The 12,624-nt window shown below is 38.4% G+C and overlaps 1 long non-coding RNA gene across 1 annotated transcript in view; it reads left to right on the top strand.

The window, feature by feature from the left end:
• Window positions 1–326: 326 nt before the first annotated feature.
• The window catches only part of LOC114685724, a 53,733-nt gene continuing 41,435 nt past the window's right edge, over window positions 327–12,624 (top strand). Inside the window, exon 1 of the long non-coding RNA XR_005090519.1 lies at window positions 327–421. This is a non-coding gene — a long non-coding RNA (uncharacterized LOC114685724). The remainder of the gene's footprint in view (window positions 422–12,624) is intronic.

Genomic DNA, 12,624 nt, shown 5'->3' with positions numbered 1-12,624 from the left:
TACAAGGCACAGTTTATCTCCTGTTTCTATTTCTGACAGTATCATCTGTAGCTCTTATTTTCTACAAAGCTGAGTGAGAATATTTTAAGTCAGAGTAATCAATAAGTCTTAATAAATATTTCCTGATAGTTTGCCTTTCTGTTTTTGTGTGTTTAGACCGTTCATCCTTAAGATTTTTTTTCTTTTTCTTTTTCTTTTTTTTTTGTGCTAGTGTACTTGAATGACTTTGAGGTTTGAGGTCTGTTGAAACCCTGAGGAACTCAGAACCCTTTTGCTTCCTTTTGCTCGGTGAGCAGTTCAGGGCCTTTGTGCACAAAAGAGTGGACGTGTGAGAAGAGCCGTGCTGCTAGAGAAGAACCCTCTGTGGAGCTCAGACCTGTGCCTGGACTCTACACCCAGACTGAAGATCTGGCTTTTCAAGGTGAGGCAAAGCCTTGGGGTAGGGGTTCTTGAAATGGCAGTGGTAGAAAGAGGCTCCTGATGCTGTCTGGATCTAATTTGGAATCTTCAGAAGCAGATGCTATGAAAAGAAAGCTCTCTTTTGAGCACAACCCTCCATTATAAAAAGGATTGCCTTCTCCTTCCTTTGTGAGGCACTTTGCTTCTGAAGATGAACTATTAGATTTTAAATATTATTTAATTACTTCAGAATTTTCCTCAAAGAGAAACAGAAATGAATTCTGGTTCAGCAACATAGAAGACTTGGTGTTAGATTTATATCCACTTTTCAGACACTTATCTTTAAAATGATGTGGTTTTTTTAAATGTCAAAACCCTTTACTACTATTATTAGCAATATCATCATATATATCATTGAAACCATTCTGGTAACCCTAATCAGTACAAAGAAATTATGATAGCAGCCACATACTGGGGAATTTATAAAGATGTCTGTTCAAAATAATCTGTGAGATAAGAGTGGATTGCAAGTCTTCTATTGTTCTTTTACTTTTGCATTTCTTGAGTCAAACGTAGAGCTTGCTGAGGCCAGGCAAGTACTTAGTCATTGAACTGAACGCTCAGCGCATGTGCAATCATTGTAATTCCAATTTTAAGTCAAATGACAGAGTTTTTGAATATTTAAAATCATAAATAAAACTCAAGAACACTTGTTCAATTAATTTTATTGAGAAAGTCCTTTTATGCTATTATCGCCTATCTACAACTAATGGTATGTTCCTAATATGTGGAAAAAATAAGATACAATTTAAAAGTAAGTCAGCCTGGCCTCTTTTGTAAATGTTTATGTAAAGTCACTAACTCCACTGCACTTGAGTTTCCTCACAACTGCAGAATGTAACTGAGAAATTACTTCTTCAGTTTTACAACTCCTCATTCTGTTTTCTAAATCAGATCCTAAGTCGGTACTTTAATCAATAGAAGGAATGGGAAGATCAGGGTTATCAATCAGGTGATGGCAATTCTGCTTGTTAAATACTGTTCAGTTAGAGAAATATTATCTAAGCATTCTAGGCTAGAAGTTTGACAAACTCTTCGGAAAGGCTGGATAGTAACTATTTTAGGCTCTGAAAGCTGTGAGGTAAAGTTGAAGTCAACATGTATTATACAACCATTTAAAATGCACCATCAAAAACACAACAATTGACAACCACTGTGGAAATCAGTATGGCGTTTCTCAGAAAATTAGGAATCGAACTACCTCAAGACCCAGCCATCCACTCTTGGGCATATACCCAGGAATGCTGATTCATACCATAAAGATACATGCTCAGCTATGTTCATAGCAGCACTATTTGTAATAGCCAGAACTGGAAACAACCTAGATGCCCATCAACGGAAGAATGGATGGAAAAAATGTGTACATATACACAGTGGAGTACTACACAGCAGAGAAAAACAATGAAGCATGAAATTTGCAGGCAAATGGATGGAACTAGAAAAATCATCCTGAGTGAGGTAACCCAAACCAGAAAAGATAGTCATGGTATTACTCACTCATAAGTGGATTCTAGATATAAAATAAAGAACAATCAGACCACAAAAAAACCCACAAAAAAACCCACAACAATTGTTCTTAGTTCACAGCATATGAAAAAGTGAAAAGTGAGGTGCATCTGGTTTAGGGGACATTGTTTGCTCCCATGTCCCCCATTCTAGGCTGTCATTTTTCACAGTAATAAAGTAAGAGGTTACTAGAGTTGTTCATTTAGCATCTGATTGTCTTTAGGGTGATCTACCTAAAATGTGTTAATTCAGGAGATTGGTGTACAATTACAAATTGCAAACTACGAAAGTTTGAGTATATGCAAAACTGTATTTTAATGGAAAGAAAGATATACAGATCTCATTGATTTCCACAGTAGCTGAAATTCCAGCTCAGGAAGAAATTCATGAAAGTGCACTCCAATGTAAAAGTCAGTGGGCTTCCGCAATGTCTTTTGGTATCTACTGTGTGTGAGCCATTGTGTTGGCACAATAAGAAACACTGCATGTTGTCACTGAAAGAACAGGTCCAAATATATTAAAGAACATTATAATCTGTTCAAATTAATGAGATCCTTCAAGGAGGCTTGAGAAAAAATACAAAATTGCTCAATACTTATTTTTTATTGTAAATGTATTTTTTTTTAATCAATAGTCAAAATTTACTTTTTTTTCCAAATGGGATCTTAGAAAAATTCATTCTCTTTGATGTATTCTTACACAGCTTTGGAATCTTGAAACCTGACTAAAGAAACAGGAGTAACTTTGTAACTGAGACTAGAGGTGTCACCCTGCTGGAATGATACACATGTCTTATACTTCACCAAATACACCTTTAGAGTTCCTTTGACTGTGAACTTTAGGAACAATGGAAGAATAGACACCAAAATGTATTGCTGACAGCTTCTGTGCTGCTTTATTTAAATGCAACAGTATGCAACATTGCTGCAAAACACTAGACAATATTTGAAATCATAAGTACATCCACATTTTCTTCCACATAGTGTTTGGGATCCTGCTTGCTAACATTGCTTATTACCAGTCATCGGGGTGTCATGTTTTCTTCTACAGCCTTATTGTAATTCTTGGTTAATTCTAACATCTCTTTTGGCACTGACTTACTTTGTTTACAATGTTCACTGCAATTTTGAGGTGTCAATCATTCCACCAACTCTCTTAGGCAAATTTAATATCTTCTGTTTCGGCTCATTTTTACTGAAAATGAACAGTAATAGAGTAATGGTTTCTGTTTATGAATTAATTGAATTATTAGTGCCTGGATAGATAGTTTTTTCATTGACCCACATTTAAAGTTGTCTTGGTTCATGTTTAAGGCCATTGTCATGTTAGAATCGGTCATCTCTGAAGGCATTGATAACAACTTTGCCTTTTAACTCTGGGATCCACAACCTGCCACAGCTCTTTCTAGAAGTGTCAGAGCTCTGCTGAGTGTTGAAACCCACACCAAGTGCCAACAACCAAAGCTAGGGTGACTGTATACCAACTAGCAAGCATCTCTGAATCCCTCTTTGTTTTAGCATATCTGATATTTTGGTTTGGAACACTGGATCAATAGCTTCGCCACTGACACTGTTCCTGACTGTGGCAGAGCCAACACATCAGTCACTCTGATGGTGTAATCATAAACAAATTCTTGAAGAGTTAGACCCCATAACTTCCATCGGAACCCTAGCATGGCCATGTTGTAATGTCTTTAGCAATGTCAAGAAGATATACAAACTTGTTCTGCTGTGACCATGGCAGGGGACTCTGTGGATGACCCTGGCCCAATGTGGGTATTGATCAGCTATCCTTGGCAGGAGGCTCTGGCTCAGTGCAGGCATACTTCCTCCACATCTAAGGAGTCTCTCCACATATTTACCTGCAACTATAACCCTTATATTGTTGAGCTTCAATTTGTTGAATTTAAATTTTTAAAAAAATAACTTAGACTCCTGATAAATTATGGCAGGTATAATTTTTCCTTAGTATTTTTTTTCTTTATCTCCTGGCTTTCCAACAACACATCTTTCAGGGCAGCAGCTCACATTCAACGAGGATCTGCTTAGAGAATATACCACGAGTCAGCCTGAGTCTACCCAAAAGAGTCACCCATCTGCACATATTCCGAAAATACTACGTTTTAAAGTATCTGAAAAGTTAGTTCATAAGTTATGCTAAATTACCTTCATAATTTTCTTCCTGTCTTATTAATTTTGGATGCCAATGTTACTATTTGTGACAACCACATCAAGCTTTTATGGCCAGTCTCTTTCATAGAACATATCGTTTAGCAGTAGAGACTTACTTCTCCATCTTTGTGTTCTTGAACAGTATCTGGTGCTCAATAAGCAAGGAACACCCTTAAAATAGCTAAGTGAGTGAGCGAGAAGATAAAGACATCATGGCTGAGAACGTGTTACACAAACACTAATGGCCCAGAACTCCAGCTCAAAAAGAAGTGGCTGCAGAGTTCAAAAGCTGCTTCTCTTTTCAGATTTGGATGTAACTGTGATTTTGAAATATGTGGTTGCCTGAAGATCACATTTCCTGCAGTTTATGGTCACTTTTTAAAAAGAGTGACATTTGTTGCAGTTGGCTCACACAGGAGAGGTGCGGAGGTTCTTGCAAAGTTGCTGGCACTGTAATTTCTGGGCTGGGTTGGGGAATGAAGTTTTGTTAATTGATTTCTGCCCTATCCTATCAGGGAATGGCTAGGAAGCCGCACCTGTGAAACATTGTACAGAAGCAGCAGGGTTTTGCACAGCCAAGAAAGTCAGATGGGAAAGACCTGGGGTGCCACTCTGCTTCTTGACAAAGATGCTCAGGCTGAGTTCTGTCATCTGCCCATCTGATGGTGCCTGCTGGTCAGGGCTTTCCCACAGCTGGATAGAGCAGGGGAGGGACTAGGGGCATATGATCTTTTTTGCTTCAAGAATAATCTCATTAAAAAAAAAGACAATCAATACATAGTAGCTAGTTTGTTATTTACTTGCCTCCCAGAGGAAATTAAAATTTTATTTATATATTTATTAAAAATACTTCACTTAATGTATAGAGATACAGTTTACATATTAAATAGCAGTATAATAAATAATTTGAGATAGCTTTAAACAAGAAAAAATGGGAAATTTTTCAGGTTAGAAACTCCTTTAAATTTAAATGAAAAAATTTTAGGAGACATAGTGAGACTGTCTCATATCTTTTTTTCAGGAAGTAATAACAAAAGGCAGCAATGTCCTGTGCTTCTGGTACCATTTCTGATGCCTTCCTTCTCATGTGAAATGATACATCTCATCTATCTCCTGCTGCTGCTTCTCCACTCCAGGGGGGAAATCAGAGGTGGCTATTTACTTAGTGATAGATTTGTGCTGTCAGTGTGAACACTACCCTTGGTAAACACCATCCGTTGCTCTGCTGTCAGCAAGTGTACCAAAGACACATTTCTGAATCTTCTTAAAGAGATTCACTCTGCTGCACCCCTGAATGTTGCCTCCTCCGTGATTCCACTGCCTTCACTCTTCCTCGTTGGAATACCTCCTCTGCTTTCACTTCCACAAACTGGAGCTCTCCTGTGACCTCTGAGTTATGTGGCACAGAACAGAAGATGTAAAAAGACCATCTCTGCCAAGAAGAGCCATCGACAGGAATGTGGCCTCTCTAGGTCTGAGTCAGCTCCAATCGTGCAAGTGGCTGCTACTTTCATACACCACTGATGTGTGAGCAGGACCATCCTTTCCTCACTGAGGAGAGGTTCTGTGCAGGGCAAATCTCTTTTCTTTTGGGTTTGAAATTATAGTTATGGCAATGTACACAAAATTTACTACTCTACACATTTTAGTATAGTTCAGTTCCTTATTATATTCATTTTATTGGGTCAACACCATAATGACATTTCCATTTCCAGAAGATTTTTTTTATCTTCCCCAAGTAAAACTGTACATATTGAAGTTTCCCTGATTCCATTTTCCTCCAAGTCTTCTATTATCTGTATTCTATATTTGATTTCTATGAACTTGATAGAACTAGGCCATTTGTATGAATGTCTATGTAATATTTGTTTTATATATGAAAACTTTCTCGCTTCCAAGAGTCACATAAAAAATAAATGAGCTATGTATCCTTTGGCTTCCTTCACCTATGGTTAGGATGTGTAGGACTGTAGTCTGGGGGACTGCACCATGAAATCTCATATATCACCTATGTCTATTTTCTAGCCTGCTTCCCGAAGGTACTGAACTTTCTCTCTTCCAGAATGTTCCAATCAAGAGAAATGGAAAGTTTAGTGTCAAATTTTATTCGTGGGCAGAGATCAGAAACAGGCCCATTAAAATCTTGACCCTTGGCAGAGACATTTATAGAGAAAACGAAGTGGTTATACAATCCTTGCCAGACTAATATTGTTAATAATATTGGTTAGAATAAATATGAAGAGTATGGAAAAAAAACTTCATTAGCCAAATGACTGGGTGAGTGCCTAGCTTGTAGCTGATTTTCTAGAGTAGGTTTTATTTTTCTTTCTGATTTTTAGTTATTTGACACTTTCACTCTCTCTTACCCAAATTTTCCTCAATCCACAATCCTTCCCTTACTACCAATGCCCTTCCTCCATGCAGGTCAATTTGTGTTGCTTAAATAACTTCCACTGGAGCATGGTCAATTTTATCAGTTTTCTTAGTATTTTATTCCTCTCTCAGGTAATATTGTTAATACCTCCTTGGCTTTTGGTGGAATCATGCCAACTCCTCTCTTCATGCTGGGATTTGTCTGGCTTAGGCTTGCTCAGGTCTTGTGGATGCTGCTACTACAGCAGTGAATTCCTGGGTGCAGCTACAATGTTTATCAGAAGATAATCCTTCCTTGGAATCATGTTCTTGGTCTGATGATTGTAGTAGATATGGGTTTACCTTGTGGAATGTGACTTAAATAAATAAGATAGTGGTTGGTTATTCCCATAATGCTTGTGCCACTATTGTAGTGGGCAGTACGTGTATAGATATATTTTAGGAAGCTTCTACAGTAGTAGTTTCCATATGACTTTTTTTGAAAAGCCTTAAGTGGTATTTCTCTCTCATTTTCCCTCTTCTACCTGACCTCCTTTTCTCACCCCATTTTATCCCTTCTTGTTCCATAATTACTTTTTAACCCTTTATACCCAGTGCATTCTATTTTCTCTCTTTGAAAGCCCTTCCCCTGCAGGGTCTATCTGACATTCACTGGCAGCAGAAAGATGGACCGTGGGAGGCAAGAAAGCGGTTTGGTGCATGACTCAGCAGCCAGTGTTGTTTCAAACTTTGGGAGTCTGACCGATTCGCTTATTTTATGCTTATTTAAATACAGCACAGTCTAGTGAAAACTGTTCTTGTGATGATTAATTCAATCACACATGTGTAATAGTGTGCCTAAATCTACTTGAGGAACAAAGTTATATGATGTGATATACTGAACTCTTTGTAAAGTACATGTGACACCTTTCATTAAAAACAGGTTGCATAGACTGAGAAAAACAAGTCTGCAGAATGGGTCTGGAGAAGGATCTCCAGCCACACAGATTGTACAAAGGTCACCAGACTAGAAAATACATCTGCTTCGGCTTTTAGATGAAAAGCAGGTTTTGTATTCTTCCCTGGAGGAACAGTCTAGGTTCCCTAGTACAGTTGTTCTCAGCCTGTGTGTGGGTTGTGACTCCTTCAGGGGCTGAATGACCCTTTCACAGGGGTCACCTAAGACTATTAGAAAACAGATTTTTACATTATGACTCATAATAGTAGTAAATTACAGTTATGAAGTAGCAATAAAAATAATTTTATGGTTGGGGTCACCATAACATGAAGAAATGTATTAAAGGTCACAACATTAGGAAGGGTGAGAACCAGTGCCCTAGTGCATGTCTTTGTCCACAAAGACCTCTGCACCCCTACACTCTCCATGGGCTCTTAGTAATTTACTGACCTCTATAAATTTTCCAAATGAAACACACATATCTGAAAGTTCAAAGCTAACATCTATAAAGGAGAGGAACATGTGATATTGTCTTTCTGGGTCTGCTTTTACCTCACTCTGGATGACTGTTTTTGTCTCACCCATTTGCCTACAAATTTTATAATTTTATTTTTCTTATAGCTGAGTAATATTCCATTGTGTTAATGTACCATATTTCATTATATGTTCATCAGTTTATACACATCTAGGCTGTTTCCATTTCCTGGCTATTGTGAACAGAGTAGCAATGACCATGGATCAGCAAGTATCTATAGTAGATTACAGAGTCATTTAGGCATATTCTCAGTAGTATAGATGAATCATGTAAATCCATTTTCAGTAGGAAACTTTGTACCATAGTTTTGCCTTATCTCTGTCTCTGGTCTGAACATGCTTGGAATTTAAATGGACAGAGCTTTTGGGATTCACAGTGGCAGTCACTGGGCACATGTGATGTCAACTAGATGACATAGTAACAACAATCTCCTGGTCATTATATATGTACACACTGCAATCTTAGGATGGACACCCATTCCTGCATGTTCTACTGTACAGACTCCAGCGTCTCACTAGTATATTATCTGTAAGTTGAGAGTTCAGGGAGGTGATAATCTGCTGTAACATCGACATGGGGCTAAAGGAGAGGGTGCACACGTCCCGGGGGAAGGTGGGTGCTCATGTTTGATAATCAAATGTTTGTTTCCTTCTTACATTTTCTGGAAGCTTTCATGAAACCTCCCCGACCTATCTGGGAAAGTCAGTTTTCCTCTTCAAAGACCTTACCTTTTCCAAGGCAGTAGTTTTCACTGGTGGTTTAAGGCTTCTTCTGGATGAATGAGAATATGTACACACCAATCTCCCGATTTCTTTGGTTCTTATTTGTTAAGTTATAGATTTTAATTATTTTCTTCTTGATTTTTAGTAATAATTTCCAGAAAGCTGGTTTAGATTTATTCATGTATATACTGTTTAACATTTTGGCTTTATAGCTTAGATTTTCTTTTTTATATAATTTTCCTTCTTTCTTAAATATGTCCTCCATGTTTTTCTTTAGTGAAGGTACAAGATTATTCTCTTTAAATTGTTGTTTGCATAAAAAGACATTATTTTGCTTACATTCCCCAATGACAATCCTACTAGGTATACCTTGTAGCTGGTTGTCATGTTCCCTTGCTACTAGAAAAATAGCCTGCCCATCACCAGGCTTTCATCATTGTGTCAAGAAGTCTCTTGCCTTTGAAAGGTTTTCATTTTATCAATTTGTCTTCTCTAACAGGCTGTCTTTGTGGTCAGCATCTCCTTTTCTTTCCCGTTCTGGGGTTCACTATTCTGTGTCTGGATATTATTTCTTTTTCGAAATTGTACCGAAGAAATTTTAACCTTTACAAATTGGATAAATGATGTTTTTCTTCAATTCTGGAGAATTTTCAGCCCTCATTTCTCTCAAAAAGCTATCGGCTCTACTCTCACTATTGCTTATTCTGGGACAAATTTAACCTCCATGGGACTCTTCCTTAGTGATTTCCATTTTCTTGACAGGAACACAGGGCAGTTGCTAGGAAACAGAACTGAAGCCCAGTCCTTTGGGCTGGAATCATGGCTGTATCTCTTTCTTAGCAGCTGTGGGAATTTGGGTGAGTTCCTTGGCCTTTCTGTGCCTTAATGTCTTTAGTTCTAAAACTGCAGATGCTTCAGTGACTTTTATGGCCATCCTCATGACTCAAAAGAGGCTAAAACATGCTACAGTATGTGCTGTGTGTTTGTTCCAATGTTCCTGTGCTGCATTCTGAAGAACTTTTTTATCTTTATTGCATATAATCACTAGTGGTTTTTACTCTCTGTGTTTAATATTTCCCTCTTGATTCTTGGTTTATCACTATATTTTTTTTTTTTTTCAAAAGTAAACTTTAAAACATAACTTTTTGGTTGTTTTTTTTTTTTTAAAGAATCCTAAGCAAATGATTTTTACAAGATCAAGCTTCTAAATTTGCTTTAAATTTAAACTTCTTTTTTGCTTCAAATATTCCATTAGGCTTGGAATTTATCTCTCAAGTGCCTTCAGTCAGACACTCAGGCTTCCTCAGCCAGCCCCAACTAAGCTTTCATCATGGTTTTTTTTTTTAGAGCATCTTGATAATGCATTCTTTCCTCTCAATTGTGAGCTTTCAGGTGGAATTGTTTAAAGAGAATTTATTTCTCCTCCCCGAAAATAAGAACAGAGGCAAGCAGTACTGTGTCTCCCACCAGAGAGGGATGTTCTCCAGGCTTCTTCCTTTCCTAAGTCAGCTTGGACCCTGATTTTGTTTGCTGTGTTCTGTGTACACTGACCTGTTAGCCTTATCAGCCTACATTTCTGGAGTTTTTTCCCTATCACATGGAGGAGTTCTGTTTCTTTTGTGTTCATCTGAGTTTTGAAGAAATTTTTAAAGAGCATTGTGTAGTGTAGCTGGAAGTTTCTCTCTGGTCCCACCCGGCCCGCAGTCCCACACAGACTTATTTCTGACTAGCTCTTACACTTAAATTAAACCCATAATTCTTATCTATGTTTATGGCCATGTGGCTTGGTACCTTTTCTCAATTGTGCCTTGTCATCTTGCCTCCTCTGTGTCTGGCTGGTGACTCCTGACTCTGCCCTTTCTCTTCCAGCATTCTTTAGTCTGCTCACCCTGCCTATACTTCCTGCTTGGTACTTGCCAATGAGTGTTTTATTAAACCAATGTACAGGGCATTATCCCACATCACACATAGTGTGAGAGTGCTTCCCTAATATGTACATGCTATTGGGTTCAATTCCAGCAAGGTACTTTCAAAACAGAGGGGAATGTTTTTTAAAGATAGTTAGTGGGGCTGGAGAGATGGTTCAGCAGTTAAGAGCACTGACTACTCTTCCAGAGGTCCTGAGTTCAATTCTAGTAACCACATGGTGGCTCACAACCATCTATAATGGAATCCAATGCCTCCTCTGGCATGCAGAGACCATGCAGATAGAAACTTAGATACATAAATAAAAATAAATCTTTAAAAAAATGATAGTTGGTGGCTTAAGACATTTTGTACTGTCAGTAAAGGGTCATCTCTACTGTTCTGTAAGGTCCATGCCTGGGTCATCATTATGTTATCACTGACAAGCTTGCTGTCAATGCAGATACTTTTTACACAAAAAAAAATATGTATATGGTCGAACATAACCTTGCTGTTACTTAAGTACTTCTCCAAAAAGACCAAGAACTTTCATTTTCATACCTTACACACAAACAATGTAGAAATGTTAAAGTTGGAGCATGGTGTCAAGACTCTGAATAGAATGAGTGATTGCTTACTACTGTCACTCTGAGGCTCTCCCAGGCACAGAGAAACACAGCAGAGCTTAGGGACAGGATAACCCTCAAAGTACTTTCTCATGGACACAGCTAGCCATGCAATCTACAGGTTCTACAGGCCTCAGCTCAACCAGCCAGTGCACACTGAAAGTATTCAGAAACACCCCTCTGTTCTGAACATGCGTTTACAGTTCCTTGTCATTGTTCCCTACAATGTTGCGACTATTTCCAAAGCACTTGTAGAAAGTCATGAGAAAATTATGTGGCATGTTACAGAGTTTGTGGCCCCTGGGAAAGGACCATAGATTCACTCAAATTATAATTAGAAGATTTATTGGTTAGCTGCTAACAGGACGACAGTCTTAAAGCCAAATCTCAGGCATGTCATGAAGGAGGGGCTGCGGAAGGGTTTTTTTAAAGGTCAAAAACACAAGAAGACTTTCAATATCTACACAAGCAAACAAAAAACTGGTCTGTTCTGCCAAGTGGTTACGGTAACTCAAACAGTCTTTGGGTATCTGCGTGAGGAAGTGATAGAAGCAGAAAAAAGCAATTGGTCATGTCACAACCAGTAGGTAGTCATGGCTGTACATTTCTGGTGGAGGTCACTGAGTCAGAGTTACTGGGAACTTATCTTCAGGGACTGGAGTCAGAGACAAAGGGCTAATGGGTACCAAAATGGATGCCTACCTTGAAGGAGAGTTTCCTTAGCAATCACAGGTAAATGTGAGTCAAATAAGTAGGTCATATACAAACAGTTTGTATTTTATACAGAAACAACAGCTTCAGATTTTTTATGTACTCACAGAGTCTGGTTTCAATCTCCTGAAAATACTAGTGGAAGATTGTGTTCAAAAGTTTGCTTTGACTGTCAGATAAACCTGTAAAGCTCACATCACTCACAAGATAATTGAGTTGCAGCATGAGCACACCTACAGAATGCATTCTCCATTTATGGTATTTCTATTATCTCAGTAGAAAGTTTCTGGTGAGTTTAATATACCAGGTCGATTTCTGACTATCCCTAAATTTAGAGCTCTTACATAGGCAATTGCTTGTTCTGACTTCTCCTCAATGTATTAGGAACATATATTGAGTATAAAGGAATGGATTATTTGATTTATAAAACACTTGCGGTGACTGTGTGAAAGAAGAGTTTGACAGAGAAGAGACCCACATGGAAGTTAAAAATTCTTAGATGAACCAAATACTCCGAGAAAACTGGACATGCTCATGGTGTTACATATTGGGAGGGGCCAGCACGGGAGTTCAGAGGCTGCAGCAGCACAGGGAGGGGCCGTGGGAGGAGAGGCCAGGGAAGCTGATGCCCTGCTCCAGAAATCAGGCAAAGTAGGAACCTCAGGACCTGGCACCTCAG

This window comes from Peromyscus leucopus, unplaced genomic scaffold, assembly GCF_004664715.2.
Source record: "Peromyscus leucopus breed LL Stock unplaced genomic scaffold, UCI_PerLeu_2.1 scaffold_113, whole genome shotgun sequence".
Taxonomy (NCBI): Eukaryota; Metazoa; Chordata; class Mammalia; order Rodentia; family Cricetidae; genus Peromyscus; species Peromyscus leucopus.
The sequence above is the reverse complement of the archived record's forward strand: the minus strand, read 5'-3'. Positions and strand labels throughout refer to the sequence as shown.